Source organism: Saccostrea echinata, unplaced genomic scaffold (assembly GCF_033153115.1).
Source record: "Saccostrea echinata isolate AGI-Se365-2 ecotype Australia unplaced genomic scaffold, CSIRO_AGI_Sech_v1 ptg000030l, whole genome shotgun sequence".
Lineage (NCBI taxonomy): Eukaryota > Metazoa > Mollusca > Bivalvia > Ostreida > Ostreidae > Saccostrea > Saccostrea echinata.
Window position 1 is genome coordinate 20506836 of NW_026889779.1, and position 9271 is coordinate 20516106.

Sequence of the window (9271 nt, forward strand, 5' to 3'; positions counted from 1 at the left end):
TGTTATCAGAACATCATTCTACAAAGTAACCTGTATGTCTTAATAAGTCGCTAAAATTTTACTTTGCGATTCTTTTTTTGAACAGCATATAATAAAATCTCTTTTATTTACGAGACCACATTTATCTGCACTCATCCTTGTGTCATCATAGCTTACGGAGAAAGATTAGGAGTTATATCAGGAATGGTTCCAACGTTCCCTACGCAACGCCTTATAGGGGAATTACATTGTATAAGAAAATGTTTGTTTTCACTGAAGAACAGCCATAATTTTTCTATTTACTTTATTCGGGGACGGCTAACCCTATATCCCGGCGTGGCTGTTCCAAATTACTGTTTCTGGAGCACGTCAATTCCCCACTTGGGGTTTAATTTAACATACTCGCTCTGGATGCAACAGTGTATTTTAAAAGAATGGTATCCCATTGGGCAAAATTACTGATAAGTCCTGAAAATAAGATTGTATGTATTATATATACTGGTATGTATTTATTTGAGCTGTTTCTTACAGGAAGTTAAAAGAACCCTTGAAATTTGTTTTTCTCCAACAATGAAACCTCAGCCGAACATTACTTTAAAAACTCTTGACCATACATAGGAACTCTAGAACTCTATAACATAGGTACTCTAGAACTCTATAACATAGGTACTCTAGAACGCTATAACATAGGTACTCTAGAACTCTATACCATAGGTACTCTAGAACTCTATACCATAGGGTACTCTAGAACTATATTCCATAGGTACTCTAGAACTCTATACCATAGGTACTCTAGAACTCTATACCATAGGTACTCTAGAACTCTATACCATAGTAACTCTAGGACTCTATACCATAGGTACTCTAGAACTCTATACCATAGGGTACTCTAGAACTATATTCCAATGGTACTATAGAACTCTAAAACATAGGAACTCTAGAACTCTGGAACATAGGTACTCTAGAACTCTATACCATAGGAACTATAGAACTCTATACCATAGGAACTCTAGAACTCTATAACATAGGTACTCTAGAACTCTATAACATAGGTACTCTAGAACTCTATACCATAGGAACTCTTGAACTCTATACCATAGGTACTCTAGAACTCTATAACATAGGGTACTCTAGAACTCTCTAAAATGGGTACTCCCGAACTCTATACCATAAGAACTCTAGAACTCTATAACATAGGTACTCTAGAACCCTATACCATAGGTACTCTAGAACTCTATACCAAATAGGTACTCTAGAACTCCCTTACAAAGGGTACTCTATAACCCTATACCATAGGTACTGTAGAACTTTATACCATAGGTACTCTAGAAATCTAAAACATAGGTACTCTGGAACTCTATACCATAGGTACTCTAGAACCCTATACCTTAGGTACTCTAAACATAGGGTACTCTAGAACCCTATACCATAGGTACTCTAGAACTCTGCAACATAGGTAATCTAGAACTCTACACCATAAATACTTTAAAACTCTATGCCATAGGTACTCTAGAACTTCATACAATAGATTTGCAGATTGGCAGAAAGGCATTCCAAGGCTATTATTAAAATTATCCCAATCCTAAGCAGGAAAAAATACAATATTTACTATCCAATGTGCCATTTTTTAAATTAGTACTAATATAAGTTGACAAAACTCTTACAAATACAATGTACAATCATCTAGTGTATGATTAAAATTCAAATGTAATGTATAATCATACAATGTATTTGATTAAAACACTAACTTGATTTATAAAATGGAAAATGGAAAGTAGAAAAAGCCTGAACACTGGCGTTTTGTCGAACACAAGATTCAAAATGTTAACAATAAGCGGAAAGGGGAGACTAAATTACTCTGACTCGACATCTGGCAACGTGTTTGGTTGCCTTGAATTCACTCTAGAAATGATGCCATTTTTATTATCTGTTATACACTTGTCCAATTAAATAAGGACATTACATGTACATTCAAGAAAATATCAATTGCTACGATAAAGACATGTAAAATGCGACCTGATCCAATATTAATTGCAGCGGTAAATGTTAATCTTGCTGAAAAAGAGTAATTGGCAAATACGACTGACATTCTGAAAATATTTGCAAAACCACTCTATGATTCTCACTATAAGGCGAGCAATAATTAAATATTGATTAACCATTTGCATATTAGATGCCGCTTAGGACAGTAAAAGAAAACATTCAGTGAACCAGTAATAAATATAAATTAAAACTTCAGAAGAGGTAAACTAATCCCAATTATAAACAAGCAAATTTAGAAAAGTGTGCCCCCGCTTATGAGAAAAAGATGGGGGAGATAGAAATGGAAATGTTTTGCAGATGGAGAAAGAAATTATATAGATAATATTACAACGAAGAATTCTTTATTTTAAAAACTTTTTAAGAAAATTATAATTATCATCTTTGTGTTCTACAGGCTTTTGGATCCGTTACATCCGTTTTGGACCCGAGTAATTTTCCAATCGATATATTTCTACGCAGCCGTCGGCATGTAAATTTCCTGCACAATTTATCGAGTTAGCTAATTAATGCGTATGTACATGAAAATTAGCAAGTGTATCACTAAAAATGAATTATAAACATTTTTTAAAGTTCATTTCTCGATCAACAAACCATTTATATAGTCAATCGTATAATAGATTTGGTTGCTTATTCTTTAAAAGTGTACAGAAGATTCTTTTTATATAAAATATTCATCATATTGTAATGATGATTTTATGAGAACGTTTGTACATGACATACATGTGTTTGAATGAAATTGGGCGCGGATCCAAATACTTCAAATTATAGATGTTATGTACATGCACAGGGTTCTCCACAAGGGGTTTTACCATGGCGGCCCGCCATGGTTAAATTTATGTGCGCCATGGTTAAACGAGCTGCGCCATGGTTAAAATCGGCGGCCGCCATGATTAAATTTTTATTGCATATTAGTATGTACACCTACTTTTTAATGACTTGAGTAGTTAAATGTGTTTATACTACGACTGCCATGCATCTCGCATGCCTCGAGGGAAAGTAGACTGTGCTAAATAAACACGGCCGCTGATCGGTGACTATGCTGTGAAGCGTGACAATGGAGAGTCAATCAGCTGATGATCAATATCTTGTGAATTAATTATCCTGTACACATACATGTAATTTTGGGAAATTCCAACGTGTTCACTATACGGTAACAGATTTACAAAAAATGACACGAGCAGTAATTAACAACATGATAATCAACAAGCATCCGATTTCTATGCCCAGAAAAAAATGAGCCCTTTCAAAATTTCCTATTCTTTGTATTTAGGCCTAATCAATTCCTCATGCTTTGTTTTTAAGTACCGGTATTAACTTTATTAGTTTTCTGATAAAATGAACGTAAGTGCCAATCGTTGTCTTAGTTTTAGAGTTACCTCCCGTTTTTATGAAACGTCGCGTGGCGCTATTTTTAGCACTGGGGCACGTGGAGGAATGAACAATAGAGGAAACTCGGCGAAAATGCAATATGTAGAAAAAAAGAACGCATATATTTTATGCTTCATATTGTCACGAACGATTGAGAGGCTTCAAAAGTTTTTTTTCTTTACCGTTGACTAATATTTTTTTTTAGAATCACCACGACATAATCATGATATGGGCACCAGCATGTATAAAAACTTTCTGTATGTGATAAACTTATAGGTAAAAAAAAAGGAAAAAAATTGTCATGTCATAATTTTTCTGCAATTCACAATTTCTTCATAATTTGAAGGGAAAAAATATTCATAATGCTTCATGACGGCAACTTAAAGAAACTTAGAAGAAAAATAATTGTACAGGTCCCTGTGTTCTTATCTGTTGGACATTGATCTTCAGTAAAGTGACCTTAAATCATTCTTTAGGCCTGTCACTAACCTACTTTTGCAGTCTATATACTCAGTATTGAACATTATTCAGGATTATGTAAATATTACCCCAGTGATGGTATTTTCCCTACCTATAATATTCAATTAAATTATGAAAATACAATAAAAACGGTTTAAAGGACACTCCCCTCCCATTAAAAAACAAACAAGAGGCCCAAGGACCACAACGCTTACTTGAGTCACTTTGGATTTTTTTCCCAAATACATATATTCCTGTATTTTTAATCGCTTTTTGTGACCCCATCCTACATCCTATACACAGGGGCCGTGATTTGAACAAAATTGAATCTAAACTACCAGAGTATGCTTTCACATTAATATGATTCATCATGGATTTGCTCTTGAGGAGTTTTAAAGACTTTCCCCTATATAATTCATATTGTCGTCCCAAATTAAAAACTTGAAAAGAAGATTTTTACAGTTTTTTTTTTTTTATATATCTTAATTTAAACCTGATCCCCTATTGTGGCCCCACCCTACTCCCAGGGGACACGATTTGAATAATTTACAATCTAGTCCAGTGGTTCACGAGAAGAATTTTTTTTTTTTTTTTTAAGATATTTTCCCTATATATTTCAATTTGAAACTTTGATTCCCTATTGTAGCCATACCTCATCCCCAGGGGACGTGAAAAATTTAGAATCTATACTATCTTAGGAGGCTTTCACATAAGTTTTGTCGTTCCTTGCCCAGTGGTTTTTGAAAAAAAAAAATTCCAGATTTTTTCCTACATATTTCAATGTTAAACTTTGATACCATATTGTGGCCCCACCCTACACCCAGGGAGCTTGATTTGAATAATTTAGAATCTACACTACCTCCGAAAGCCTCCATATAAGTTTCAGCTTTTCTGGTTCAGTGGTTCTTGTGAGAAGAAGATTTTAAATGACCCCGCCCTATATTAGCCTATTCTTGATTATCTCCCTCTGGAAGGGGCTTGGCCTTTCATTTTAACAATTAAGAATCCCCTTCACAGGGATGCTTTGAATCAACTTCGGTTAAAATTGGTCTAGTGGTTCTTGAGAAGAATAAAATGTGAAAAGTTAACAGACTTTTCAGCTTAAAAAATGTTATCGCATCACTTTTTTCAAGTTTCTCTTAATATATGATGAAATATTGTTTGAAATAGGTATTTCCTCTTCTTCTCTGTAATTTATTTTCTCATAAAATCATGAAACTAGCTAGTACCCTAGTTGTGATGTCGACTTGGTTTGAATGTCATAATTTTAACAAAATGAATCTGCTTCGCATGAAACTTTTAAACAAGGTTAGTACTACATCATCTTGCGGTCTAGACAAAAGGCAGGTCATTTTCCAGTACTATTATCTCAGTTACCGTGCTTCTTTTATTTGTTTATTTTAAACCCTCAACAATGGGTACCCATCCCACAGTGAACAAAAGAGCAAACATTAAAATTCAAGTTATCTTGTGATACTTGGATATTGTGACACTAAAGCTCAACTGATCAATTTAATCTCATTCAAACGTTTGAGAGTATCTTATGATACGTGAAGAGTATGGAAAAGTGATCTCACAAGGGAGTTTTCTAATTGTCCTGTCAAACAAATAATCAAGGTAGCATGGGTTTTTATTTACAAATCTTCATATTTTATTGTTTTAGTGTTGCTTGTTCTGCAAATAGATCGTGGAAGACAATTAAGTGGGAAAGATTTAGAATAACATGGGGACGCCATAGGCCCCAAGCTTGTTGGTTTTAGTTATCATAACGTTCTGAGATTCAAGTAAAAAAGCCTTAGAGTAAGGTACTGTAGTATTTTGGTCTAACGTAAAACTTTGGCCCCCTGTTGTGTCTGTGCCCAACCCCCAGGGGTCACTTAAAAGAAGAATATTTTTAAAAATATTTCCTATATATTCCTATGGTAAAATTTGACCCCCTGTTTTGGCCCTGCCCTACTCCCAAGGGTCATGATTGGAACAAATTCGAACATACACTATCTGAAGATACTTCTATAACAATATGACTAATCAAGGTTTTGCTGTTCTCGAGAAGAAGATTTCCTATATATTCCTATGTAAAACTTTGATCCCCTCTTGTGGCCCCACCCTAGCCCCTGAGGTTATGATATGAACAAATTTGAATTAAGAGTATGTAATGAAGCTTTCAGTTAAGTTTCTTCATTTCTTGCCCAAGGTGTTTTGAGAAGGGAATTTTTAAAAGATGCCACCAAATTTTCACAAATTCTTAATTACCCCCCCCCCCCCTTGAAAGAGGGCGTGACACTTCCTCTGAACAAATTTAAATCCCATTCATTCAAGGATGTTTTGTGGCAAGTTTGGTTGTAATTGGCCCTGTGGTTCTTGAGAAGAAGTAGAAAGTTTGAAAAGTTTACAGACGACGGATGGACGGACACTCTTTGATCAGTCTGTCATCTTATCATAATAATAAGGAAACGGATTAGTATAAGTTTTTAAACTTGTTTCCGAATCCTTTATGATTTTTGTACTACTTATCTGTATCTTCTGCTTGTCATTTTCAAATAAAATATGGTTTAAACTAACCGTCCGGATGAAATAGGATTTTCACGTTCGTTTTTTTTTTTTTTTTTTTTTTTTTTTTTTTTGCGCTTGTCAAGAAATTTTTCGGGGTTTCATACGTTTGGGTAAGAAGTTAAAGTTTTTTAAAAAACATTTTTTGCTGGTTAAGAAAATTTCTGGGATGGACTGGGGGAGGACCCCTCCTCCCCTGGAAAAAATTCCTGGATCCGTGCCTGTATAGAGTACAAATAAAAAAAATTATACAATACAAATGGAAAATTGTAGAATACATATACGAATTATACAATAATAATTTAATTTTGTTTGTATACTAGGTTATACTCGAATAATTTGGCCAAGAATTATTTGTATACCAGGTTATACTCGAATAATTTGGCCAAGAATTAGAGTCATTCCTAAACAAATGAAAAATTATAAAATACAAATGGAAAATTATTAGCAGATAAATTAAAATTATACAACACAATGGAAAATTATATAATGCAAATTGGGAGATCGAATATTGCAACGTTTGGCATGCCATAAACATGTATAAAGCGAACCTGTGTGGCTGAATAGATTATAGTCATAGTGTTATTAATATCCACGAACAAATCTCGAGCGCTTTTCATGGTTCAGGATGAGTAAATTATATTCTATAAAAAAACATAGGTAATCAGAGATTACAGAGCTCACCTCAACGAATGTTGTCTTTATAAGGCAAAGTCCCAAATTAAGTTAAATAGTCCCTCTCTTTCCTTTATAAATTTGCTATAGTGATTAAGGAAATGTTCTTCATCTTCAATTTGATTAAGCATATTGTATGCATACAATTTTTTACATATTCTTCCTGTTCTAGGTGTGTCACTTTATCTGCCCAATTCTATGAAGAGTCTGTGTGTTGATACACGTAATCTACTAGTAAATTAAAGTATTCGTTATATGATCTTCAAATTGTTATATTTTTTCCTCTATATTACTACACGCATTGGTATGATATTTAAAAGATATAAAGGGTCTACTCATACCCCCCCCCCCCCCCAAAAAAAAAAGTTCTATAGAATAAAGAATCCTATCAAGTTTGCTCACCATTCTCATTTAATTTTCCAACATCAAAAAAGAAAGAAAAGATTAATTAAACAATATTATCTAGATACATTGTACATAGTGACTAAGGGTTTTATTCAAAGTAATATACTTTTAATTTTCCTGCATGGATGTCTATTTTTTAAATTTATGTATGATCATTTTACACTCACTTAAGGTGTCTTAATTTAGGAGGACCCTAAAAACCCAGTCACATTTCCAAAAACGACCAACGGCCGACGTATTTTGAGGCAAAAATTGGATTCTTCGGGCGACAGTCGGCAGTTCATCGGCTGTTGTCTAGCCCGATTTTGGCCTCTTTTTTGTCGGCCGACCAATTTTTTTGTCCGTCGGGCCCAGTTATAATGTTTCTGCGTCGATGGCCGATTCCTTCAATTGAAGTAGTCGTTGAATAGTCCGTCGACTAACCCTTGATCATCGCCCGACCATCGGCAGACAGTTTTTAAAGTCGGTCGATCGACTTTTAGGAATTGGATTTTCGTAAATATTGAAAATCAAACTGCGGCCCAGCGAACGATGACCGGGAGACGGTTGGCCAACTTATAAATATTTTTACTTTTAAAGGCATCAGTGTTCCTAGGACTTAATGTAACTACTCTGCGTCGTCCGATACTAGTGTCGGCCGATTTTGTTTTTTTCAGCCGACGATACGGGAAAAAATTAGTCGCCCGACCATCGATTTAAATGTGACCTAGGCATAAGTCAGCTTTGATTTACATGCCTAAGTTTGTCTAAGGATCATCCTAAAATTTCCCTAAGCTTGTAACTCTTTTTTGTCTATTTCTGAATTTTTTAATCCATCTGGACACTGCACTACGTGAAACAGTAGCCATTCCGTATGTAATGTAGTGCAGTGGACGTTTCACACACTCTCTCGTTTCCATTTTCTTGGTAGAGACCATTTTTGGTCAACTCATTGTAGTGAGCATGCCTACTTTAAGAGTGAATTTATTTGCGAAAACGGTTAAAAAAAGACATGCTGCTTTTGAGTGATTTGGGACTCTTAAAAAGGATTATTAGGCAGTGAAGCTTTCCATATTTAGTATGGTAAACCATATGTTGCATTATTTATCGAACACTCCTCGTACAGGACAAGCAATGCAAAGGCCTAGGAAGTTCATGAAACACCAGACCACCAGAATAGAAAATGTTAGAATACGATATCGAAAGTGGAAAAGGAGGAAATGTATGGAATCCGGATAGTATGGAATCCGGATAGGGTCACGTTGTTCACTATCGCATCACTGTACCATCGAGGTTTGAGTCGATAGTGCGATGACGATTAAACGATAGCACGATGACGATGATCAATGGCGCAACAATGCCATAACGATGGTGCGATAGCAATGAAACGATGACGATGGCACGATGAAGATCCATCGTGCTATCGCTCCATCGTCATCGCATTGTTGCACCATCGTCATCGCATTATCGCGCCCTCGACTCTATATCTTAATTAAAGCCAATGATGTAGTGAAGGATGATTCTATTTTCGATACAGACAAAAGAAAAAAAAAGCCTTATCGGTATCGTTTTGAGTAATCTCAGTGCCAAAGTGAGTTTAAAGAAGAGATGAGACTTGTATGGACTTTTAAAATTATTGACCTAAATACCTTTTCATACCATAAATGGCGGGGAGTCTTATTCATTCGGATACATAAAGGAAACTTCATTAAAGTTGTTTATTATCAAGTATCATGTTAAACAATATCAACTCCTAGTATAATTTGTGTCATTGAAATTAGATTTGATGGTTGTAAAAAATCAACAAAAACAA